Source organism: Alligator mississippiensis, chromosome 3 (genome assembly GCF_030867095.1).
Source record: "Alligator mississippiensis isolate rAllMis1 chromosome 3, rAllMis1, whole genome shotgun sequence".
Classification (NCBI taxonomy): Eukaryota; Metazoa; Chordata; order Crocodylia; family Alligatoridae; genus Alligator; species Alligator mississippiensis.
This window is the reverse complement of record NC_081826.1, coordinates 191,616,819-191,644,091: the sequence shown is the minus strand read 5'-3', so window position 1 is coordinate 191,644,091 and position 27,273 is coordinate 191,616,819. Positions and strand designations below refer to the sequence as shown.

Genomic DNA, 27,273 nt, shown 5'->3' with positions numbered 1-27,273 from the left:
TCTAGGATCTCACCTTTCTTGCCTTTGGGCTGCAACACAGTTAAAATACTTGATGATATGATATGATATGATATGATATGATATGATACCCCATTAAACCTTGGTTCTCATTCTCAGAACTGCTTGGAGTTGTAATTAAGACTAAAAGTATAGACAGTCAAAAAGCCTGAGGCTGAATTGATTCAATCTTTGCAGGTTAGTCTAAACTGCATAGATTGGACCGATTAAACATGTGAACAGACATGCACTCTTGATTCATGGAATGCAGCCACATGCCAGAAGCCAGGGGGCACTAGAGGATGCTAAAGCAGCCAAACCTAGCCTGGCCACCCTGTGTGTGTGTGTGTGGGGGGGGGGGGCTGGGGGAGTTGCAAAGCATCCTAGGATGCTAGGGGGACTGTGAGTTAACTTGAATCTGGAAAGCCTAGAAGTAAAGGAAAGCAATAACTGAGTTCAGTAAGTGTATCAGAGTGGCACAGGGTGGAGGGATTTAGAGGAGTTTCTGGAGTGCTCTGTCCACTAACTTTGCCCAAACACTATCAGGTGTGGACAGATCTCAGCAATGCAACATAAACAAGGAGCAATTAGGCATTATCGGTGCCAGCTCTCACTGGCTGAACCTGCTTTGAAGCATTTTTAACAGCTGGAGGGGGGAAAAAACCCCTCTCTCCCATTAACACCTGCAGAGTGGCAGGTAGACATAAATACAAACTGATCTGTAGAAACCAGTATTTACACAACTGAGACAGATCAGTCTGATGGGAGCCAGTCTTACTGTCTGCAGAAAAGCTGAGCTGACTTGTGCAAGTGAGTGTTGTTTTTACAACAGAAGCCTTCAGAGTCTCTTAACCTTGTTATCACTAATCCAGTGTCTGTTTCCATGGAAATGAAGGTTTAAACAAAACTCTAGTCAGTAGGGATGTGCATAACTCCTAAAATCCAGCATTAAGAGCCACGTGTTGACAATTTACGTTGAAGCAGCAGTCTCTCTGTGCTCTCTCACCTGTCTTCTTGCTATTATCAGTGCCGGGAGTAGGATGTGTCAGGTCTGTCTCTTTATCATTCATCTGGGCAAGAATCCAGCTACAACAGTCACCGTGCATGCTTGGTACCTGTGTAAGTATATGCATTTTTTAAAAATTATATATAAACTCAAATGACCCTACAGTTGTTTGGCCTGACAGCAGTTTCTCACTCACAGCAGTAGATATTGGGCATTTTTTCTCTGTTAGCTTAGAGGGTGCAGAATGTCACTGAATGGTTCTAGCTATTAGAAGTAATACTGCCAAAAAAAAAAAATCAGAGCAACTTGCTGATACACAAACTATAGAATTAAAGTTAAATAATTTCCCTTATTACCATGTCAGCAAGATATGCAAAGTTTTTGTTAATATCCACCCATAGTTTTTCCAGCAGTGACCCTAGGAGCTAAGCTGTTAACAAATGCTTCTGCTTGTTTGGCATCATAAAAACAAGGGTTTTTTTAACTATATGTCTTATATTTAAGTGATGTTAAAGGCCCCCAGTCAAAGTGATCTGTTGTGCTACAAAAACATAGGGACATAAAAAAAACCTCACAACCTCCAGCTCCTGGATCCACTGACAATGCGTAAGGGGTGCATGTGCACCATCTGAGATCAGCCGTGCACCCCCTGGAAATGCCAGCCATGAAACGGGAAGTGCTGGCAGAAATGCACTTCCTGTTTCACCACTGGTGATTTCGGGCGCAGAGGTCATTTGAGGTGGGGGGGCCCGGTAGGTGATCTGGTGCCCCCCGCAGACTTGAGAGGCACCACTCGCCTATCCCTGGATCCATTCAGTAGGGCTCTGTTCAGATGTGAAGACCTGCCTGATGATCAGATTCAGCTTCAGGATCTGGGCCTAGGTTTCTCCTTGTGTGGTATTTTTTTATTTACTCTGATGTGATTAGATCCTGGACTAGCTTGCAGAGACTGAAACCAAGGCTCTTTGTCTAACTGATTCCAAATCTGGAAAGAAGTGGATCCATTCTGTTAGTGCTCTTTGATAATCCATCTGTAGCATGTCACTGAAATTAGGTACTATGGCTCTTGCAGCATATTTTGTTCCTGAGAGCTAATTAAAGCCCTCCTTAGAGCTCTGTAGATTCCTCTTATGCAAATTTGGTTATTTTCAGAGTTTATTATTGAGAATTCATTAAGCATTGTAATTAAATCCTCCCTCTTCAGTTCTGTTGGAACCCACAACAGCCTGAAATATTACTGTGCAATTGGTTTCCCCTTCCAACTAAGGGCCTTGTTTTATTGCTAATGAGGATTTGGTTGCATTATGTAGTTCACTTACAAACAGGTATTTTCCCTTCCTTTTTCCTTACAATTGCTTCTACCCTGCCCTGCTTTCTCTTCTGATATACCTATCTGGATTTCCTGAGAAGTGGCCTTGGGAATTAAGTCACTTACTTTGGCATCTTTGGCCATTCTGGCGGTTTGTGAATATCATCACCAGCCTTTGTCCCATAGTAGAGCACTGCTATGCAGGCTCCTGAGTCAGCCCCAATGAATGATTTCAGTGACTAGTTGTAGTAATTAAACATAAAAGCATTTTTTTTGTTTTGTCTTTCCAGACTTAGGAACAATTAAACAGAAGTGTACTTGCTTCCAGCATGGCAAATGCCAACACAGACTTGCATTGCTGTATTTCTGTTTAGTTGTTTACTTATACCACAGGTCTCACAATATTATCTAAAGGACTAGCAGTGAGAAATGATACTTTTTAGGAGTTTAAGATTAAAATAACAAGAGTTTCTGACCTGCACTTCCTTCCTGCTGGCTGGTTAGCTTTACCAGGTTTCATTTAACCATTCTAGATAATCTAATAGAAAATTATATCCCTGGCCTTGGAATTTTGATAGGATGGCTCAGTAACCAGTTACAGCAGGGGTGGGTAAAATGGTCAATCTGCCCCACAGCCAGACTCCATTTCCTGGCAGCCCTGGCTGCAGCAGGTCCTTCACCTGCCACCACAGGACCCAGCCCTGCCACCCAGGCACCCTAGCCTGTCTACCCAACTCCCACCACCAGGGGCACCACCTTGTGCGAGCAAGGTGCCAAGCTGAGTGCCTGGGATGGGGCCGTGGTCAGGAGCGAGACATGCAGGTGGGGCTGGAGAGACTCTGGGATCTTGCGGTAGTCACAGCGCAGGGCTGTGGCAGAGCTGCTATCTGCTGCCTGCTCACCCTTGCAACAAGTACAATTTTCACAGGCAGGGCTCTGTCCCAAACCTGTGCTGTCATCACCCCAAGATCCCAGCCCCAGGGAGCTCCCTGCCTAGCTGCCTGCCCTGCTCACTCAGCTCCCAGCTGGTCTCCATGGAGACCCTGGGATTTTAGGGTAGTGACCGCACAGGGCTGGGGAAGACCTGTGATCTGCTGCCCACTTGCCCCTACCTGCAGAACCTGTGCTTGTCACAGGGGTGTCCAGGCAGCGGATCATGGCTCTGCCCCAGCCCTATCCTCCCACTGCCCCAAGATCCCAGGATCTCCCTGGCCCTGCCCACCTGTCTGGCTCCCAGCTACAGTCCCATCCCAACCACCCGGATGTGTGCCCTGCCCACGTGTGTCCCACCCCCAGCAGTGAGCACGGGGATGATGGGCTGGGGTGCCCAGGCAGCAGGACTAGGTCTGGTGGTGACAGCCAGAAGGAGCTGCTGCCACAGGGGTTTCTGTGAAATGGAGTCTGCCACAGTCAGATCCAGCCCATGGGCCATATCTTTCCACCCCTAAGTTGTGCTCTTCAATTTTAGGCTTCATCTCTTTTACATTTGGTAAGATTTTTTCCAAAAGGAGAGGGCACCTGTCCTCTCCTAGGACAGACATGCAAGATGAAGGAAAGAACATCTCCAAGGAAGGCAGGGATTTCTATTCCAAATTAAAACAAACTGTGGTACATTTGGAGTCAAAGGGACTGGAATTTATTGCGTACCAACTGCCAACTTGATCAGGAATTTTGCAAGATACACCAGCTTTCTGACTGGTGTGCAACTTGCATTACTGTTTCCACCAGGACTGTAGTTGACTCCAAGTGGGTATTGTGGCACCTGCTCCAGGAGATCAAGGTCACCCCACTAGACACTGCCCTCACCTACATTAAAAAAGTCCTGCACAAGAGCAATCCCTGCCCTCTTGTATCCTGCATCCCTCCTAGATCTTGTTGTGGGGCCCCTGCCCCAGCAGGCCACATAGCACTCCCTACCACACCACCTCAGCAGACTGGGGAATGCCAAAACAGTCTGTCTTCACATAGCCCACAGCTACCAGCTCTACAGATTCATGCTCTGTACCCTCCACCTTTCTAACCCTGCATACTGCCCAGACACCAAGTGATAGGACACCCTCGGTGAGGGCAAGTGGGCCAGCCTGTGCTCTACCCTGATCCCATGAGCCACAAAAAGCTCAGTTGGCAGCTTTTCCATGGAGCCATCTCCATGCGCTTCACAAACACCCCTGACACTTGCCCTTACCTTGGTGCATGCCTACCTTGAGGCTAATTGCTTCCATAATCCTACAGAATCCTACCCCTTCAGGAACCTCCTACTGAGCTTCTGGCTGCACTTTTTCTGTACTTTTTCTTTTGTGTACTCCCCATCTGTGGCCCCACCAAGTCCCAGGGCCTCCTGGTCAACTTTCTCCTAGATCTAGCCAAGCTAGTCATCTATCTGACCAGGAAGGAGGCTCTGGCTGCAGGAAACTTGGCCAATTGTCTTCCTGTCCCTCATCTGTGCGCATCTTGGAGCAGAGTTTCACTAGGAAGTGTTCACAGGTTCCTCAAATCATTCAAGGGGCTGAGGGTGCTGGCCGGTGTGCTGTACTCGGTGTCCCCCCTTGGAGTACTTGTTATTAACCTCTGACCCACTCTCCCATCCCTGGTTTTTGCTTTGACTGTCCCTTCATTGGCCTCCCCGATTGTTTCCTTTGGTGGCCCAGGCCCACCTTTCTCTAGCCATAACAGATGGGCCGGCCTGCTCATTCCAGTTTGAACAGAGATGAATTTGATTTCAATTTCTCTATCATTCCCACATCTCCTGGTCCTCTTAAGTTGTCACTCTAGTTTTGTTTACCCCTTCAAATCAAAATGACTCTTTTTATGCCTTCCCTATCAGAGTCCAGCTGAAATGGCTGGTTTAAAGAAGGCTGTTTCTGTGGATTCAAATTCATTTTCAGCCAAAACCTAAGAGAGGTTCCAGCTCCTAAGCTGTCAGACCAGACATAACGTATAGGTTAAAGCATAGGCAAGATGTGACGTGATGTTAGTAGACAGAGCTCTTGTCCACCTATTGTTGGTTTATACACCATAAAATGGTATTTATATCTGGGTTTGGAGGGTACACACCAAGTTAGGTTTTCAAATATTATTATTAATATAAACATCATTAGGTTAGCATAGCCATTTGAGTCCTGGTGAGGAGACTGGATTTGAAGGAGAATGGAAGATTGTGAGAATGTATCAGCCTTGTGGCAGCATAAAGGAAGGTGCAGAGATGCCTGTGGAAAATGAAGGGATGTGAAATTAGCAGACAACTGCAAATTCCAGTGAGAATTAGAGAGACAAGAGATTAAATGTGTCTGGTTCCTTGGTCACCTGAGGCCAAACTTGTAACAAAAGTGTCCTTTTAGAGTAATTCACTGACCCAGCTAAATTGAAACTGCAGTAGAGTGAATATGATCAGGTTTTATAACTTCACCTGATCTTTTGCCTGCTCTGGTTTCTGCTTCTAGTTGATTCCTGCTTGCACCTGCTTTAGCCAGTGCTGAAAATCCAAAATGTAAAGTTTTCTGCATTGCTGTGTTTGCTACACTGCAAACATGTATGTCTGTGTATACTGGAAAGAAAGACACTTGAAAAGAATGACTCAAAACATTGACCAAAGAAAGTTGGATCAAACGAAGCGTTATCTGTACCCAACAGATTCAAGATGTGTTTATTTAGCATTTTCATTTTCATGTCAGTCTGCTGAGTATTGCATGCAGACGGTGACTGGCAGCTGCACACAATGGTAAATGAAAACGCAGAGATTCTGCGGTACTACTTGTTCCTTGTTCCGGCACTATGCGAGTCCATTAGCATTTGTGGAGGTGCAAATGCTTCATTTGGGAAAAGATGATTCCCTTTAAATATTTGATTTGAAGTTCTACATGCATATCCAGAAGAAAGCATAAGGAAAAAAGAGGGTGGAGGTTGTTGGCTAAGTGAACGGGGGGAATTTTTATTATTTTTAGAGGGAGAACAAAATAAAGTCTACTGCCACCAGATGACGTCTGTTTCATTAGTTTACTCTTCTCGGGGTTAAGAGTTGCGTCTCCAGTGCTCTTTGATGTTATAGCTGAAAGCTCTCATCTGCGACTGTGCCCATTCCTCCTTTATTGCTGCTGCTTATTAATAAAGAGGATATAAAAAAAAAAAAAAAGTGAGGTAAATCTACAAAACAAGTTTAGGAACATAGGACCTCCCAGATTACATCAGCACCAAGTCTTATCTTATGTAGTGTCCTGTCTCTGACAGGCCACTACCAGATGCTGAAGAAGAAAAAGAGGAAAGAAAGCCTGTAAATGAATAACCAGCTTATAAGGGAAACTTCTTTACTAATTTCCATCACATAAGCTGTTGGTGTCATGATGATTTATATGTTGCATTTTATCCTTTCTGCTGTAACTGGATGCTCCTGCCATCCATATAAATGACTAATCACTTCCATAATCCTACAGAACTCTGAGTCTTAACATGTGGCAATGAATTCTACAGGTTAATTGCACTTGATGTAGAAAAGAGATTTCCCTGGTTAAATGTTAAATGCATCGCCTTTCAACTTGTCTCTGTTCTGGTATACAAGTGTCCCTAATCCAGTCATGGTAGTACAAACTAATTGCATGATCATGTGTCATTATGTATTTAAGCAACAATTGTGTATGGGCCTTCACAGGGCACTAATAAAACAATAGGAGCTTTTCTGTAGATTGGTCATTGATATTTTACTTTGATCATGTCCCCTCTTATTCATCTTGGATGAAATTGTGCCCAATAGGACTTGTCCTATTGACTTCAGCGGAGCCCAGATTTCATCTGTTCTCTCCAGGGTCTTAGTCTGGTTAATCTCCCTTTATATGGACAGTACTCCCATGATCTACCTAGTTCACCTTCCATGTCTCCTTCTATTTCTACTCTACCTCTTTGAGCTATGGTGAACAGAACTGAACCCAGTATTCAAAGTCAGACCATATCATCAATTTGTATAACTATTTATTTGGAATAAAGATAGTACTGGATTTTTTTATATAGTCTAACTCTGTGTTTGTTCTTTGGACCAGCAGTGTGCAGTAAACAAACTTTCCACAGGATGTTCACATTAGAGTTTTTTGTTGTTGTTGTTGTTGTTGTTGTTGTTTTGTCCTCTCTCCCCTTTGCCGCACTTTAATGCAGTCTGTTAATTAAGATTCTGGCAATGGGCAATAATAGTTCAAGTGATTCATTCCAGTGAGTATTGTTTCTCACTTGTCAAGTTCAATATTAATTTCCCAATGTGCTACCCTTTTGACTAACTTCGTTAAATCCTCTTAATTTCTCACGGTCTGCTTGCTCATGACTGATAAACAATTTCGTATCACTTGAAAATTCTTCTGATTCATTGCTTGCCCCCCTTTTCCACAGCTTTAATAATGTCCATTAATTGACACCTCTCTGAGTACAGCAATTAGGCCACCTCTTAATCCTTTGCTATGCTGAATATTGGCTACTGATTTCTCCTCTTTGTTTTCTCTCTTATACTCTTGTTTTTACCTGTGATTCAGCTTCCTAGTCTAATTTCTTTAATAGATTATTGTAATGGTCTTTCGAAAGCTTTTTGGAAGTCCCAAGAAATAAAATCATACGTATCATCAAATAGCATCATAGTATCAGCTCTGTAATTCACTCTTTTGTTGACTTGTTCAAAAAATTGTTCTAGACTTGAAAGGCTTGATTTCATTTTGTTTTCAATATGAAAAAGCAAAACCAGCACAGATTCTCTTAAAGTTACAATTGGAATCATGTGTCAGCGATTTAAAGAATGAAATAAGTTCACATAAATAAATTGTTGGAAAACTTTTGATATTGAATCATATCACTAGAGGCTTCAACACTACATTCCTTTCTTTCAGCTGTTAGCAAGGGAAAGAAGGACAGTGGGTGGGCTACATAATACAAACCAAAGAACATCATTCTGTCCCTCTTGAACCAAGTCTATAATTTCTCATTGAACCACTGCCTGCTGTGATAGTTTCGGAATATAACTAGTGTCAAATTATGATTTCTATTTTGTTTTACAAAGACCATTGTGATTATAACTTTCCTTGTGGATGGAACCTCCATTATATAGCAGAAGCTGCTGGACATACTGGACAGACTACCTGAAAAGAATGTTAACTTCAAAAAATGTCAACAATATTAACTTGCTCTTCTGTACTGGAACATGAATTTTCTTTCATCATTGTAATTGACCTAGAAAACTGTACTTGACTCTTTTGCCCTGTGGGCTGGATGAGCTGTGCCTGATCCATCTGCAGCCAGGAACTGGCTGGTGGTCCTGATCTGCCACCTGAGATAGGCATTGCAACACCCCAGTTGGTTGTGTAGTGGGTGGGGGGAAGCCTGACCCCAACCTGGCCCCATGGGGGAAGAGGGCTTGACCCAGTCCTGTGGGGGAAGGGTACATGGCCTAGTCCCAAACTAGACTCATGGGGGGAGGATGAGGCATGGCCAGGCCCCAACCTGATTGCATGGAGGGAGGGGCATGGCCCAACCCCACCTGGCTGCATGGGGAGAGGGACTGTGGCCTGGCCCCAGTCCAGCCATGGAAGGGGAGGGGGCAGGGCATGGCCCTGTCCCAACCTGGTTCTGTGGGGGGAAGAGGAACCTGCCTAGCCCCAAACCAGCCATGTAGGGCTTGAAGTTTGGGAATTTGGCAACTGGGGAGAGTGGTCATATTTAGTTGCCACCACTCCCCTAATGCCAATTTTCCCAACCTATGGGGAGCCCCTCAGGCTGGGTGCCATGACTACATGGGCCATGGGTTAAGCAACCCTGACCTAAAATGTCTATGACATACAACAGTGGTTCCCAAACTGTGGTTCACAACCCCAAATGGGGTTGCAACATCAGTGGATGAGGTTGCAGGGGTAGGGGGCTGTGGGTTGGGAGTGAGGGGTCATGCTGAGGAAATGGGGCCATAAATGTGGTCATATTGAGGAAATGTTTGGGAAGCATGGGCATAAAAGCTGACAGGGATCATGCCTGAGCTGCTTCCCCCTCTTACTTCCCTAGCAAAACATGTGGGGAAAATGGGGGGTAGAACTCATTTTAAAAGGGGTACTTCCCTAAGAAAAGGGAGCAATTGCCTCACCAGGAGCAAGACAGGCTGAGAATACCTTGCCTAAGGTCTCAGACCAAACCCAGGACTCGCAAAAAAGGTAAGGTAAGAGGAACAGCATTCAAGGGACTGTTTTCTCTTAATCTGTATCTGTTGTCCTTTCTAAAAGTTTCTGTGGAAAAGGACTTCTTTTGCTAAGCCCACATTTTGTTGCTTTTCTGCTGGGTGGTCACTAAGGGGTCTAATTGATAAATCCAAGTTTCATTGATAAATCCAAATTGAATTTTGAGGATGTGCTTAAGCAACTGTGGGCTGAGGAGAAAGGTCAAATTGGTTCCTGGAGCCCAAGTGGTCACACTTCAGGATCCAGTTGCCCAGGATGATGGGATTTATACCTGTAAGTTTGTCTGAAATGCCAAGAGATAGAAATAGTGACTATTCACTACCTGGAGCCCCATTGGCAGATGAAGGCGAGGGCTAATGGGGCTTGGCCCCTCCAAATGTGGGGCAGCAGTGGCAGCAGGTAGGGCTGAAGGGCACAGGCTCTGGGTGGTGGCAGCAGTGGAGGGAGGGGTGCGCACAGACGCAGACGTGCAGCTGGAGCCTGAAGCAGCCCCGCAGCATGCAGAGCACTGCACAGCATAGCAGGTAAGTCTGTCATGGGGAAGTGGCATGGAGGAACAGATTGAGGTCCCCGCGGTGAGGGAGGGAATGGGGCAGGGGCTGGGGTGAATGGGATGCCAGGGCTGCTTGGAGCCTGGGTGGCTCATCCAGGGGTTCAGGGGGGCTCCCACTGCTGTGCACACCCCGGAGGAGGCCTGGGGGCACATGCCCCCCAAGATCTGTGTGTGGGGTGGAGGTGGGCTGCCAGGCTGGGCTCTGACCCCACACACAGCAGGCACATGGCATCATGCTGCTCTGGAGCTTAAATTTTACGTATGTAGGGCAAGATTTTCAAAGGTAATTTTGGTATCCAAGATACAGATAAGCACTCTGGAATTTTTATAATGCTGAAGAAGCTTAGGCACCTCTGGAAGTTATGTGCTTTTGAAAAACACCATTAGACATGTATCTGCTATCTTTTGATGCTAAATATCTTTAATAACTTGGCCCTTAAGGCCTAATACTGAGCCATGCTGAATGCTCAAACTCCGGTTGCAGTCTACAAGAACTCCAGAAGCCCAATACCTAAAATAAGTGGGCTATTTTTTTCACATGTTGGATACCTATAATCTATAGCATCTTCTGAAGATGGATTCTAATAAAAACCATTATAATGAGTTCCCTTTTTTCCATGGCATTACCTTCATAAAGGTGACATTGCATGCTCCTCATTCATATGGAGGGATCACTACCCATCAGTAACTCTTTATTGCACCAAATGTTTCCAAGCTGAAGGGTACCAGTCACTCCCTAAACATGTGTTAACTTGGTTCATATTATATTTCTTTGTGGTTTGGGTCAATTTTTATAAACAAGGTTAATTCAGATGCTAGTGAATGCATTTATCTCTGATGCATCCAAAGCAAGGTAAGGAAGGCAGGGAAATTGGGATACTTTACTGTTAGTTTCCCCTAATCCAGTCATGACAATACAAACTGGTTGCATGCTAATGCGTCAATAGGGGTGTAGGTTGTAGCCATGTTGGTCTAAGGATGGAGGCAGACAAGGTTCTTTGGGTAAATCTGCTATCTTTTATTGGACCAACTCAACTAGTTGGAAAAATTCTTCTTAGCAAGCTTTCTGGTTTAAATCCCCTTCATTAAACTGAGGAAACATCTGCAGTTGGTGTGCTCTTCCTGAATGGAATGAATAGTGTCATTATTTATTTAAGCAACTACTGTGTATAGGCCTTCACAGGGCATGAACAAAACAATTCCTGCTGTGAAGATCTCTGTCTTCGAAGTAAACATAAAGAAATGAAGAGCCACAGGGTGAACTTGAAGAGGTTTAACTGTGGATAAAGTGCAAGATGAAGAGCCAAAAAGAGCTAAACTCTCTGTTTAACCAGCAGTCTCTAGAAAGCATTTCCTTTGTGTTTGCTATACCTGAGTCCTCCATTTTTCTGCAGCCCAGGGCCTGCTATTTTTCCATGGATTTCAAAGAGACTAGTATAGGTGCCTGAATACTAGAGTGTAGGATTTTGGTGCACTGGGATTGTTCTGCATGGCAGGGAAACTAAGAAGGTGACCTAGGGGCTCTCATCTTAGGTGAAACAAAAAGGGAGAATGAGGAAGGAAATGATAATAGAACAGCATAAGACACTTGAGGTGGAGATATGTGGGACCTTGAAAATTAAGATGGAATTAATTTTTAAGGCTTAAATACTGTGGTTTAATGCAGGGGCGAGCAATTATTTCAGCTGGAGGGCTGCTTGCTGAGTTATGGCAAGCTGTTGAGGGCCACATTTGTAGACCCACCCCCTAGTCGCCATCTTGTAACTGGAAGTCACAGCTCCCCCAGCCCCGACCCTAGCCCCGAGAAGTACTCCTTTCACCAAGGGGTTTTGCCGTCTCAGAACCAGAAAAATACCAAATTGCATTCTAAAAAGCAAACACCTAAAACATTCATTAATCTGATTTTTTTTTTTTAATTTTGTCCTGGTTTACATGTGTTTGCATAGTGTACATAGAGGTGATTTGTATATAATAGCTTAAAATGAAGTCTTACCCTTGTATATTGTGGTGGGGAGGGGGGCACGGTGGGGTAGATATAGGCTTGTGTGGGGCTGTGCATGAGTAGGTATGTGGGATGTGGAGAAGGGTGTGGGGTGAGGGAGCATGTGGGTGTGTAAGATGTGAGGGGGTCTGGGGGGCTGTGTATGGCAGTGCAAGGGGGGGGTGCATGTGTTTGGTGGGGTATACGTGTGGGACACCCTCCCCCCCGAGTAGCGATGCGGCCTCATGCTCTGGCAATGCAGCTGGGAGCCACATGGTGCTGGAGCAGTGTAGGGGTCAGGAAGGCAAGGAAATGACTGGGGGTGGGGCAGGGCTGAACTGCTGTCTCCTACTGCTGGTTCCCCCTGGGTCCTACTAACCCTGGCTTCTGTCATCTTTGACAGGCAGCCAGGAGCAGATTTCATAGATTTTATAGACATTAGGGCTGGAAGGGACCTTGGAAGATCATCGAGTCCAGCCCCCTGCCCAAAGGGCAGGAAGTCAGCCGGGTTCATAGGATCCCAGCAAGATGAGCATCCAGTTTGCTCTTGAAGGTGTTCAATGTAGGCGCTTGAACCACCTCCGGTGGCAGGCTGTTCCAGACCTTGGGGGCTCGGACAGTAAAATTCTTCCTTATGTCCAGCCTGACACAGTCTTGAAGTAGTTTATGACCATTCGACCTAGTCGTCATCCCTTGGGGCGCTCTGGTGAACAAACGTTCCCCCAGATACTGGTGGTCACCCCTGATAAACTTATAGGTGGCCATCAGATCACCCCTGAGCCTGCGCATTTCCAGGCTAAAGAGCCCCAGGGCTCTCAGCCTGTCATCGTAGGGTCTGCTTCCCTGACCTCTGATCATGTGCGTGGCTCTTCTCTGGACTCTCTCAAGCTTCTCCACATCCTTTTTGAATTGTGGAGCCAAAAACTGGACACAGTACTCCAGCTGCGGCCTCACTAAGGCTGAGTACAAGGGGAGAATGACGTCCCGGGATTTGCTTGAGAAGCATCTATGGATGCAAGCCAGCGTTTTGGTCCCTTTACTAGCTGCAGCATCGCACTGCAGGCTCATGTTCATCTTGTGGTCAATGATGACCCCCAAGTCTCTTTCTTGCATAGTGTTAGCCAACATAGCACTGCCGAGCCTATAAGGATGCTGCGGGTTTTTCTTCCCAAGGTGGAGAACCTTGCATTTATCAGCGTTGAACACCATCAGATTCTTGTCCGCCCACTTGCTGAGCCTATCCAGGTCAGCCTGGATCATCCGCCTGTCTTCTGGTGTGGATGCTTTTCCCCAAAGTTTGGTGTCATCAGCGAACTTGGCCAGTCCACTTCTGACTCCAGTGTCCACATCATTAATGAAGATGCTGAACAGTATGGGTCCAAGGACAGAGCCTTGGGGGACCCCACTGGTCACAGGACACCACGATGAGTGACTTCCATCTATTACTACCCTCTGGGTCCGACCCCGGAGCCAGTTTTCCAGCCAGCGGATCATGGAGGACCCAAGGCGACAATTGGCCAGTTTCTCTAAGAGGTGATTATGGGAAACCAGGTCAAAGGCTTTTTTGAAGTCAAGATATATCACATTAATCTCTTCTCCCTTGTCCAGGTGATAGGTCACCTGGTCGTAGAATGAAATGAGATTGGTCAAGCAAGACCTACCTGCAACAAACCCGTGCTGGCTATCCCTTAACATGTTGGCGTCGGCCAGTCCATTAAGGATGGCCTCTTTGATAAACTCTTCTAAGATCTTCCCCGGGATAGAAGCCAGGCTAATGGGCCTATAGTTAGCCGGATCCACTTTCCTCCCTTTCTTGAAGATAGGCACCACGTTGGCCTTCTTCCAGTCTTCGGGCACTACACCAGAGCGCCAAGAGTTTTCAAAGATCCACGCTAGAGGCTGGGCTGTGATGCTTGCCAGCTCCTTGAGTACCCTGGGGTGAAGATTGTCAGGGCCGGCTGACTTGAAGGTATCTTGCCAGCTTCTCAAGATGTTCCTTCACGAAGTCAGCATCAATGGAGGGCAGGGGATCACCCTCACCCGGACTTCCCGGCCCTGTAGTGGGCATGGGCGTCCCATGGGGCTGATGAAAGACCGACGCAAAGTACCTATTTAATAGGTTGGCTTTTTCCTGGGCGTCAGTTGCCAGTTGCCCCATCTGGTTCAGCAGGGGTCCAACGTTGCCCCTGTCTTTCCTCCGGCTCCCCACATATCTGAAAAAGGACTTTTTATTGTCCTTGATGCTCAAAGCTAGTTGGAGCTCAGTTGCAGCCTTGGCTTTCCTGGTCTGCTCCCTACAAGACCAGACCAGTGCAGAATAATCCTTCTTGGAGGTGACTCCCATCCTCCATCCTTTGTAGGCCTTTCTTTTTAGCCTCAGGAGGTCTGCTAGGTCCCTGGAGAGCCAGGGGGGCTGCTTTTCCCTCTTGCTGCTTTTCCTCCGAGATGGAATAGAATTAGCTCGTGCATTGAGGATCGCTCCCCTGAGGAACAACCACTCTTCCTGAACTCCCCTCCCCCTGGAGTCATGGTCCCTTAGGGCCTCACTGACAAGCCTCCTGAGCTTGTCAAAGTCGGCTTTCCTGAATTCAAGGACTTCTGTGTTGCTGACTGACTTGCCAGCTTTTCGGCGGATGGTGAAGGTGATCAGCTCGTGGTCGCTGTCACCCACCTTCCCATCGATCACTAGGTCGCCCACTAGGTCATCCCCAGTAGCCAGCACCAGGTCGAGCAGCGCTTTGCCTCTCGTTGGCCCATAGACTTCTTGAGTCAGGTAGAGGTCATCCACGCATGAGAGGAAGCTTTGCGACCTCTCAGATTTTGCTGAGCGTTCCTCCCATGAGATGTCCGGGTAATTGAAGTCACCCATGACAACCATGGTCCTGGAGCATGCAGCCTCAGCCAGTTCCCGGGCAAACTCCTGGTCAAGCTCAGGACTTTGGGTGGGAGGTCTGTAATAGACTCCCACCATTGTGTCCCCTGTGCCGTGTTCCCCACGGATTTTAACCCAGAGGGTCTCCAGCCGTCCACCCTGGTCACCAATATCGGCTTGCAGGGACGCGTAGCTTTCCTTAACATAGAGAGCTACACCCCCGCCCCTTTTCTCTACACGATCCCTCCTGTACAGGGTATAGCCATCTATACCTGTGGTCCAGTCATGGGTGGAGTCCCACCAGGTCTCCGTTATCCCTATGACATCATAATTATTTGCATTGAGCAGGAGGATGAGTTCCTCCTGCTTATTCCCCAAGCTCCTGGCATTTGTGTACAGGCAAGCAAGTGCCCCCTGGGGGGCTCCTTCCTTGCCCACAGATTTTGCCAGGGCTGGGGCAGGGGTGGGTTCCCTTAAGTGCCTTGACCTGCTGGCTTTGCAAGGATTGCTCAGCGGGCCAGCAGTGGCAGTAGTGCCCCCGTCCCCCAGCGGGCTTAGTTTAAAGCCCGGTGGAGCAGGTCAGCCAGTCTGGCTGAGAAGAGCCTCCTCCCTAGGGGAGAGAGGTGGAGGCCATCTCTTCCCAGCAGCTCGCTGCCTCTCTCACCAAAGAGCGGGCTGTGGTCATGAAAGCCAAAGCCTTCCCGACGACACCAGCGCCGCAGTCTTTGGTTGACCACGTGGATCCTCCTCTCCCTCCTTGTCCCATAGCCTGAGACTGGGAGGATTGACGAGAACACCACCTGTGCCCCCAGACCCTTTAGCCCCACTCCCAAATCCCTGTAGCGCCTCATGACCTGGCTGGGAGTGCTCCGAGCCATGTCATTGGTGCCCACATGAATTAGGAGCATGGGATAGTGGTCTGTGGGTTTGAGGAGCTCTGGGATCCTCTCCGCAATGTCCCGGATGCGGGCCCCTGGGAAGCAGCAGACTTCCCGGGCTAAGGGGTCGGAGTGGCAGATTGGCCCCTCTGTCCCCCTCAGGAGAGAGTCTCCCACAACAAACACCTCACGTTTTGTCTTGGGGAGAACAGGGGTGGGAGCTGCAGTTGGGTCCATGTTGCCTGCGGGAGCTGGCAACTCAGCAGACTCTGCTGGAGCGGCAAGAGGTGCATACCTGTTGCTCAGCTCCAGTGGGGCAAGGGCCTTGGTGCGGCGGGCCTTGGGACCCTTGACCACCGTGGTCCATGCCCCTGGCTGGACAGAGCGAGAGGTCCTGGAGTCCTCCTTTGGCGTGGAGGGAGACTGTAGTCTACCCTCCGCCTCCCGGGGGAGAAGGGCCTGGCAGTAGGAGTCTATCTCCTGCTCGCAGTCCCTGATGGCACGCAGTCTCTGGACTGTGGCCTGGAGCTCCTCCAGCTGGCATGCCAGAGACCCCAAAAGGGAGCAGACCCCACAAGGGGAGGTCACCATGCTCCCAGGCCCCAGAGCCTGAAAAAGGGACAGGCAGCCCCCGCAGCCGAGAGCCAGGGGCTCCGTCTGCGTGGAGCCTGGAACCAGGGGCTCCGTCTGGGTGGCCGTCTCTGAGGTGCCGGGGGGGGGCCGCGGAGCCCGAGGGGACCCTCGGGGTGCAGCACGTGCCCATCCGTGTCATGCCTCTGGTAGGCTGGCTACAGCTGGGGCTATCTACCCTGGGGGGCATGCTGGCAGGGTCCTGGGCCCTCCCATGCGCCCTCCCACGCAAACTCCGCGCTAACTCACGCGCCGGCAGAGAAGCGCGCCTGTTTGCGCAGCCTGTTTGTGCGGCTCCGGTCGCGTGGCTCCCTGGGGGGCTGGGCCAAGTAGGGGCCTGGGCGGGGCCTGACCCGGCCTGGCTCCACTCGGCCGCCTCCTCCCACACACACTAAGGGGTTAGCCCCCTCTCTCCACGGGCCCCGCCCACCTCTGGTTGCGCTGGGGGTCAGCGGGGGGCTCTGTGGCTGCTGGAGGGCCTCCGGGGGGCCTCGGGGGAGCGGGGGTGCAGCAGGCCCTCACCTGCGCATGTCTCACCGCTCCTGCGTCTAACTGATAATATTTAAATAAATAAATATTTTGTAAATTTTTTAGAGGCCCTGTGGACTGGACAGAATGGCTTGGTGGGCCGGATCCGGCCAGTGAGCCGTATGTTGCCCACCCCTGTTTTAATAGGTGATATGAACACCTGAAAAAGATGGAATAGGATTCATTACCAAACATAAATCCAGTAACCTTGTGATTTTGTTCTTCTTGAAATGTGCTGTTTTAAATACCATCTTATTAGACTCTTCTTCCCTGGTTTCCTATCTCAGTTCAAATCTCTTCTCTTATTAATCATCAATTACATGTTTGTTTATTTTTATCATTTATAGTATTATATACCCAAAGGTTCTTATCGTTGTGATGGGATGTAACAGGACTTCATGGCCTGCTTTTCATAGATTTTTTTTTTTTAAACTCAAAAGGACCATTAGATCCCAGTCTGAGCTCCTATATAACATGGGGAAACTAGACTCTTATTCGGTTATTTTTGTACTGAGCCTAAAAATGTGTTTGACTAAAGTGGGTCTGCCTAGAGAATTTGTAGAATCCTATCATTTGAAATTTTCAAAATCAGGGTGGGCAGACACTTGGATGAGATGATTTCATAGACATTAGGGCTGGAAGGGACTTTGCAGATCATCAAGTCCAGCCCCCTGCCCCAGGGGCAGGAAGTTAGCTAGGGTCAAAGGATCCCAGCAAGGTAAGAATCCAAAAGTTTCTTGAATGAGTTCAGAGTAGGTGCCTGCACCACTTCTGAAGGGAATCTATTCCAGGCCTTGGGCTCAGACAGTAAAGAAGTTTTTCCTTATGTCCAGCTTAAAACGGTCATGGAGGAGTTTGTAACCATTGATCCTTGTTATCCCTTGGGAACAGACGTTCCCTTATCCCCAAGGAACAGGCGTTCCCCCAGATCCTGATGAACACCCCTTATGTACTTATAGGCAGCCACCAGGTCACCCCTGAGCCTGCATTTTTCCAGGCTGAACAGTCCCATGGCTCTCCACCTCTCATCATAAGGCCTATTTTCTAGCCTTCTGATCATGCACGTGGCTTTCCTCTGGACTCTCAAGCTTCTCAACATCCTTCTTGAATTGTGGGAGAAGAGATTGACATCATATATCTGGACTTTAAAAAAGTCTTTGATCTGGTGTCCCATGATTTCCTCATGGAAAAATTTTGCCAACTGTGGCCTCAGCTATACCACAGTCTGATGGCTGGGAAATTGGCTCTGAGGTCAGATCCAGAGAGTTTGGTTTGCTTTACCAGCTGCAACATCGCATTAGTGGCTCGTGTTCATCTTGTGGTCAATCATGACCCCCAAGCCTCTTTCAGCCATGGTGCTAGCAAGCATAGATAGCACTGCCAAGCCTATAAGCGTGCTGAGGGGTTTTTTTCCCCCTGAGGTGGAGTACCTTGCATTTTTTGGTATTGATCATCATCAGGTTTATATCCACCCACTTACTAAGCTTATCCAAGTCAGCCTGGATCACTAGCCTATCTTCAGATGGTTTAATTGTGGAAGATCCTGCCTTGACTAGGGGGCCGAACTTGTGAAGTCCCATCCAGCTCCACTTTCCTGTGGTCCTATGATTTGTATGATCCCAAAAGGCAAGCAAGCCTGATCTGAAGGCAGAAAGAGATGATAAATCCACCTCTTTCTTTTCTTTTGTTATTTGATTCTAATGGGTTAATCATTCTCTCTGTTCAAAATGAGATTTTTTTTTCCTGAATTTTATTCCCTTATTTTCCAGTAGTTGGCTTTTACAATGCCTTTCTTTGCTAAATTAAGGAGTCCTTCACTACCTGGAATGTTCTTCTTGTGAAGGATCAAGTGGCCACTTCATCTTTTTGATTAACAAAAGCGATTGAGTTCTTGAATTCTGTCCATCTCTTTTTCCTAGCCCTTGAATCATTTATTATGGCTCTTCTCCATATCTACTCATTCACCATTATCCTGTTCAGGAGATAGACACCTGAGCTGTATGCCAGTATTCCACTGTAAGTGTAATGAAAGCCATACAGGTAACATTATTGTCCTCATTCTCACTGATCTTAGCCCTTTAATGCCACAACATTGCAGTGGGAGTTTGTTCAGGCATTTGCCTTCTGAGATCTGTTAATTATTTTCAGAGTTACAGACATCCAGGAGACATGTCTCCATGCCATGGGTTTGGCCTTCATTCTTGGTTCCTAGGTTAGCATTTGGCCACATTGAACCGCATGTCATCTGAAAGGGTCCACCTGAAGAACTGATTCCAGTCATTCTGTGTCACTACCTAGTTCTCCTCATGACTTACTATTCCACCAATTTGTCATTGACAGATGTTACCAGCAGTAATGCTATATTCATGTCCAAACATTGATGAAAATATTGAACTGCGTTGGGTCTAGTATTCACACCTGAGGAATCTAATATAAACACCCATGCAATGATGATTCATCATTGGCAACTATGTTCTGGCCTGGAAATTCTTAATTCCTATAATGTGTTTTTATTTTTTACTATCATAAACCAAAGGACAAGCAAAATAATAACTTGGGTCACCTTTTTAAGGTAGTACATTGAGCAAACACCTCATAAAATGCATGTAAAAAGTATTGAAGATGTAGAGATAAATCCTGGACCAGAGTCATCTCTCCTTGAGTGGGTTAAGTTATATGAAGGACATAACGGGCTCACATAATTTAGTATATATGTGGCATCATGTCATGCCATCTTGCAAAACAGCAGGGTGCCAGAATAGTTTAATGTAATTTGAGTTTAAAAACATTATGGAGTTATCTTCAGTAGATGGTACAAGATAATAGTAATTCCATCTATCAGATATAATTTTAATCCATTTTTGGAGCATAATCCTATCCATTTAAAATAATATTTTGTGTTGACACCTCATGAATAACTTTCTGGTGATCACCAGCTGACATTGTGATTTGACTTCAGTGGTTAAGCTGCACCTTGTTGACTGAAGTAACAAAATTAAATTTTTCACTGGCTCTGTGTGGAATGGCAGGAAGGACTGTCCTCAACTGCACTCATATCTGTTGGAAGACTGATTATATCTACTATGGTTTGAATTGGAAATCTAAGTATTGTTTAACACAACATTATCCCAAAATTTATGTTTTAAGCTTTGAAAATTTAACATTTCAACTACTACTTTATTCTGTAAACACCCTATCCACTCCCACTACCCTGGTGGCCTCCCTGCCTGACCCAGCACCCTGAATCCCTGCCTACCTCCTTCCACCTTTTCCCCTGCTTGCTTGTGGCTGTCTGTGCTGTCTATCCTAGGGGAGCAGGCAGGGAAGGGTTAACCTGACTGTCCAAGGCCTTCATTTCTGCTGCTTTCTGGGTCAGAAGAGCAGCAGCCTGCCAGCAGTGGTGGCCCCTGCTGAGGCTACGAAGCCTGACAGCTGTCAAGGAGATGGGAGCAGGGCTTCTGGGTTCTGCGGCCCTGCACCTCGAGCTCCTGACACGCAAAACTCATGACATGGGTACTTGTGCAAATGTGTCTGTCTTGGGGCAGTTGATTGTCTGTATTGATTATTTCCTCTCCTTAGTTTGTGGTTTTGTAGGTGTTTAATCATTGCTCATTAACACCTATAAATTATGGTCTCAGCAGGGGCCACCATCTCTGCAGCTTTCACCTTGCTGTGCCTTAACACACACAGGGTCACCCATGTCATGAGTTTTGCTTGTCCGCAGCTTAAGGTGTAGTTCCCCCCAAGCCCCTGCACCTATCAACTTGGCAGGCTTTGTGGCCTGAGCAGGGGCCACCATCCCTGCAGTTTTCAGCCTGCTGTACCTTAACACACACAGGGTCATCCGTGTCACGAGTTTTGCCTGTCAGCAGCTTGAGGTGCAGTTTTCCCCCCCCCCCCCCCAAATCCCTGCATCTATCACCTTGAAACTTGGCAGGCTTCGTGGCCTCAGCAGGAGCCATCACCCCTGCAGTTTTCACCCCACTGTGGCTTAACACATGCACGTGACATGAGTTTTGCTTTCAAGAATTTGGGGTGCGGTTCCCCTGAACCCCTGCACTGATCTTCTTGAAGCTTGGCAGAATTCATGCTCTCAGCAGTGGCTAGCACCCCTGCATGTTTAATCCAAATCGGACAAAAAACAACAAAGTTATAGATATTTCATTGATTTCCCCATTATACTCTATGGCTGGATCTCTGAGGTGGCTCCTTCAGCTGGATTGAAGCGGGAACCCGGTCCGGAGCTCCAGATTGGATCACTGCCATCTGATGCGGCCGGAGCTGAAGTGAGATCAAATAGCTGCTTACTCACACAGGCCTACTAAGCCAGCAGGTTAACCCTTGAGTATGAGCAATTAATAATGTAGCTTGAGGGCAGGTTATATGCATTATTATAAAGAGAATGATTCATATCCCATTTATGATTTTATTTTAGGCATCCTTGACAATACCGTTTTGAACACAGCAAAAATGGGTCATGTGGTCACCAAACATAAACTGGCATAGCAATAATGACTTCAGAGTATCAATGCCAAGGCACAACACAGCTGAGGGTCCAATAAGAGAAATATACCACAACTTTTGAGTTTTACAGTGAACTGGTCAGAAATAGTGTTACTTTTTTTAAATTAAAAAAATACATTTGTGAAATCAATAGGTTAAGAAATGTTTCTCATATGATAAATGTTCCTGTGGAGAAATATATTTTAGTACTTTTCCATATCATGTCAGTAGTAATGTATCATGTAAACAACTACTGATGTCATGAAATAAAATCCACACTTTATATAATACATTTCGTCCATTCTTATTGTGCAAGGAAACTCTAAAATCAGAAAATGAGACTCTTTCAAAATGGAATATATATATAATTATGCAATTTTTTGAATGAAAATATACATATAGTATATACATACATATTTATTTTCATTTCATAGGGATTAACAAAAATAGCTGTTTTCATTCAGATTTGGAATGAAAATAAATATTAATGTCAGTTTCCTTTGGGGGAAAATTAAGCTTTGACTAGCTCTTGTCCTAGAGGAATAGTGGAATGTTTCTACTTCCTTTTTCAGAAATAACTTTTATTCGTATAACATTTTTTAAATTTTGTTTTATTTAACAAGTTGAACTCATTTCTTATCATCTACAGTCTGATTCCTCATTTAAATACTAACTCCTTATTTTTTCTAAGGTGGCTTTTACTGTTTTCACCTGATGGTGAAGAAAATCAATGTAATTTTTAAAGGTTGTCTATGTAGGTAACATTTTGTGCTTGACTTAAAAGGAGGTAACTGCAGGTATCTGAAGGCAGGGTGAGCCCAAGCAAGTAAATTTACAGATCTGATTTGTGATTCTTGGATGTATGTATACTTCTAGATGCATTAAATTTTCCATCCCTAGACTCTCTGCAATCTCCCTGGAATACTACTCCAGAGGGAAAAAAAGCTCTAAACTACATCTGTACTCCAGAGGATCCCCGATGATGACAATGCCAATCCCATACATCTTGCAAATGCCCAAAGAAAAAAAATGCTGTCAACCTCTCACTGCCCTTGGCCAACATTTCAGCACCAAGGGCTCCCTGTTTGGGTTCCACCAGAGAAGTGACTCATGCCAAAACTGGTATAAGAAATCCATCCAGGATTTCTTTCCTGACTGTTCATTTCTGTTAGTCCCATTAGAGTTGATTGCCTGGAAATTTTAAAGTGATGCTAGCTTGGCAAAACCCTGTTGGCAAACAAGCTCTCCAATTGCTATTAAAGCCCTCTGAGGTGCCCTTTCAGGCATGAGTGTTCATTTAATTAATCAGAGAGGTTTAAATACACAGTAACGCTCAATGCAGATTAAAGTCCACAGGAGAACTCGGTGCTTGATATATGGCTTTGCAAATGTAGCCCACCTAACTTGGCACACTACCTTGGGGGATAACAGTGCTGTGTTTAACCCCTTGTAAGCAGGAGATGGGCAAGAATTGCTCTCAAAGCTGACAATTTCTTTAATGAGCCAACTATTAATATAAAAGCAATATTAAAAAGTCCAAATAAGTGTCTCTGTATGCTGAGCAGCAGCTGCTGCTACTGTTGTTTTTGCATCCCAGTCTCCTCCAGCAGTTTCTGTTCCCTCGTGTTTCTTACACGACTCCCTCCCAAGAGAGACTATAGCTTTCAGCATTTCTTATGGCTTTGTAGTTTTTAGCCTCAAAGAGGGCATCAGTGTAGGCAGCCTGTGAGCCTTGCTCTCACTAACACAAAATGCAGCTGTCATTGTAGTTGACAAGATAACTGTTCTTCTGGATTTTGTTTAAAGTAGGGTTATCAGGAATCGGAGACTTGAGCTTAAAAAAACAAATGAGCTTATGAATTGCCAAAGCAGAAAGTACAGCATGATTCTTAAGTACAAGTGAGCAAACCTGTTAAAATTCTTTAAAATGCCCGAGAATTGTGAGGAATTTAGCCGCTGTCCTTGAGATTAAATGATAACTTTTCCAATATTTGGTAATTTACAGATATACTTGGGAAGAAGTGCTTGACTTGTATCTAATATTGCATTTGTCTTGTTTGGCTGGAAATACTAAATTTTTGTGTACCCCCCCCCCCCCCCGAGTATTTATTCCAATAATGGTTTGTTGCAGGATTGTCATATTACCAGCCTAGTGAGCTCAAAAATTATGAGTCAATCATAAGATTGGTTTAAGAATCTGTAGGTTTAAAAACTCATTTGGGTCTGACTACTATGTGTTTGCCTTTATACAGAAGCCCACACCCTCAGTATGTATGTCAGCATTTCTAAATGAAAATCCTATTTTCAACAAGAAAGGACAATACTCCAACCCTACTACACATGCAGGCAATCTCCCCCTGTGGCTGACGGGGCAAATTCCACATACCCTGCCCTAACCTCTGGATCAGAGTAGCCGTCCTGCTGTTCCTCTCTATTCCTTTATCCGTGCTTCTCTTCTCCCAGGTACTTACCACATTGTTCTGCCCTGGTCTTCCCTTCCACTCTCCCCCTCTGTTCTGTTTAGGATCCCCCTTACCCTTCCTCCTCCCTGCTTCCCTACTTATTTACTGTCTCCTGTCTCCTAAATTCACCTGCCTTTCATGTTTGTGGTCTCTTTTCATCATTGTTCATTCCTGCTTACCTTGCATTCACATTGTTCTGTCAACCAGATGGAGGCAGGAGCTTCACATAGGTTATGCCCTTCACGCCAACATTTTGGGCAAGTCATAGAGTTCATAGAGGCTGGACTCCATCCAAAGGAGGGTGACTGAGGTGAAAGACTGGATTGCGTTCTGGGGAGAACCTGGACTCTGATATCAGCCTTTTAGCGGAGCTGATATTGGCCGTTATCATCACATTGAAGTATGAAACTGTACTGAGGGCATTGCCAATTCACTGATCTTGGAATGTGAAGGTCGGGTAATCATCACAGAAATGAATGAATAGTGGCATCCAGAAGAGGCCTATGGAGCATGAGAGATGGTTGAAATAGAGCTATGACTACCTTACTTCTCAAAGGGCAGAGTACTAACATCACCCAGCAGCAGTATCAATGTAGGTGAGGCAAGGTCCTGAAAACAAACTGTTATCTCATCAGCTATGAAGTGCAGAGTAGAGTTAAATCACCTGAAACTTGCAGAAACTTCCAGCTTTGTAGAAAGGTAGCCACACAAAGGTTGAGGCTTATGTTGCCTCCACCTCAGGACAGAGGTATTTAGACACTGATGTCCCAGACTTTTTTTTTTTTTTCGTGGAAGCAGTACTATGGCAGGGGTAGAGAGCTGGGTGTGGCAGGGACCCCGCTGCTGGTTCCCGAGTGCTGATAGAAGCAAGAGCCAGAATAGTGCTTTAAACCAAACAGAGCTCTTCTAAAGTCTTGCTTTCTATGTATAATGGCTATTGTAATTGCAGACCCCCAAAGTCATGTTGATATTCAAATTAATTTTTCAGGTGTGCATGTAGGCTTTTTAATGTTTGATAGCAGAGAAAGTGGTACGTTAGATGTTATTCAGAGAAATATTTTGGTTTTATCTCCACGATAGTGTAAAACAGTAGATATTTGATCTGTTTATTGGCTTTTTGGATCTGAAAAGTGTTTTCATAGTAGTCAGTCCAAGACTGACTACTAAATCTTGAATCGGTATTTAAAAGATTCAGAGGAACACTAGGGCTGTGCGAAACAGCATCATTCCACTTTGACTTCTGCTTTGACATTTTGATGGCAGTGTTTAGTTTCAATCACCAAAACTGTTTTGCTGTTTCACCTGTAGGTTATAATGGGGAATCTTAAAATACAGCAGGCAGGCAGATTGGGGTTTTGCCTGCAGCCCCAGGAGGGCTGCAGGGGCTGTGCCGAAGTCCTCCCGGGGCTGCGGGTCCCCAATCTGCCTGACAGATGACAGATCAGTGCTGAGTGCAGCCCACACCCAGTGCCAGGAAGATTGGTGCTGCTGCTGGCCCCAGGTGGCAGCAGCTGCCTCCTGTCACCTGGCAGGCAGATTGGGGGCCCACATCCCCTAGAGGACTCTGGCACAGCCCCTGCAGCTCTCCCAGGGGTGCAGGTGGGCTCCCAATCTGCACGTGGGATTACAGGAGGCAGGTGCTGTTTTGAAAGCTTTTGTTTCATTTCGATTTTGCTGTTTCGAGTTCGAAACGAAACACCGGGCAAAATTTCGCACAGCCCTAACGAACGCCTATTTGCTACAGGAGGTAATGGGGAAGTGATTTGTCAGGTGACTCTTTTCTTGACCTTGTACTATGGTAGAGGGTACTGTGGGACTGGAGGTGCCTTGCTTTGGGTGGGAGACTAAATCAAGGTTCTAACCAGTCCTAGTTGCTTGGGATCCCTTAGCAAATGTTTAGTTTGTAGAAATGTTAACTCCCAGGTAGTGGCCAGTTCTCGACTCTGGTAATTGCACTGTGTCTTTCAAAATTCCCTTTCAGTTTCAGTTAGGTACAAGACTTTTCATCAATCCTTGTTTTGAGTATTGTGTATTTTTTATTGTGTGGAATTAAACAGCTGTGATATCATAGCTCCTTTGGCAAGAGCATTTTGTTAGATGTGATCTCAAAATATATTTATTGTTCCTCCCAATCAGGTGAACTTTATCTGATAACTAGGATAATTGTGACATGTGATTTCTTAATCTTTGTAAAGTTCTTTAAAATGTCAGGCAAAAAACATTTTTATTACAAATCCTGGTCAGGGCAGAAAATACAAGTATTTAAGTATAACTGTATTCCTGTTCCCAAATGAAAGACTTTTTATGCAAAAATCTAGTTGGTCTGATAAAAGATATCGACTCTACCATGGGTTCCGATTCCTTTTGCCCCTAAACCAATACAGCTACAACCTGGATATCTACCCTTCCCAAATTAGCCTTCATTGGGATGACAAAGGTAAAAACTACACAGTTGTCATGGGTAACTAAATTACATTGCCTCAGAATTGCCAAATTCCTGAGTTATTTCCTATACTATTTTAATGTTTTCTTTCCATTCTTGATTTAAGCAACTGCTCTAGTCACCATAACTTTTTTTTTTTTTTTTTTTCCCCAGATCATCGTTGGTAATCCCTCACAGTGGAGGATGATTTTTTTCCATGATTGCCTTATCTGTGAGTTTGAGGATGGCTGACAAAGCCAACCTGGGATTAACAGATTCTGTTGCAATTCACACACGTGTTTCCCTGAGGGGTTGGTGGCTCTAGACTTTTTTGGTATGGTCTGGAACATGCTCTTTCTGCCACTCCTGCTTTTCCATCTCCTCTTGTTGGCTTGAGGTTTCAAAGTACTGAGATCCTTGCAGCAGACTTTTCCTCGATTTGGAGCAATCCTGGGTGATAGTCTCCCATGAGCTGATGTCTGTCTTGCATTTTTTTCAAGTTGGCCTTGAGGATGTTCTTGATGCATTTTATCAGCCCTCCTCTTGAGCATTCACCTTGACTGAGCTGAGGGAAGAAAACTTGCTTCTGGAGTCGGACATCCAGATGATATGCTGGCCCAGTGAAGCTGATGTCGGATGATTATCACCTCAATGGTCGTGGTGTTTGCTTGTGAGAGGATGCTAATTGGTGCATCTGTGTTCGCACTGAATTTGAAGGATCTTCCACAGGCAGCATTGATAGTACTCCAGTGACTTGAGGTGACTCCTGTATGTTGTCCGCATCTCAGCTCCATATGGTAAGGTAAGGATCACGACTGCTTGATAAACCATGAGCTTAGTTTCGAATCTGATGTTGCAATCTTTGAACACCTGTTTCCTTGGGCATCCAAAAGCTGCACTTTCACATTTGAGGCAAAGTTTTTTTCAAATAGACAAAATCTAAAA

General features: G+C 45.8%; 1 long non-coding RNA gene across 2 annotated transcripts; it reads left to right on the top strand.

Annotated features, from left to right (window-relative positions):
• The first annotated feature begins 585 nt into the window (after positions 1-585).
• On the top strand, positions 586-27,273 carry LOC132249498 (uncharacterized). 2 transcript variants are annotated; one of them, XR_009460978.1, is made up of 3 exons: positions 586-807; positions 1,025-1,116; positions 26,503-27,273. It is a non-coding gene; the product is annotated as an uncharacterized LOC132249498 (long non-coding RNA). The 2 variants fall into 2 exon arrangements; XR_009460977.1 differs by lacking the exon at positions 586-807 and having other exon boundaries at positions 814-1,116.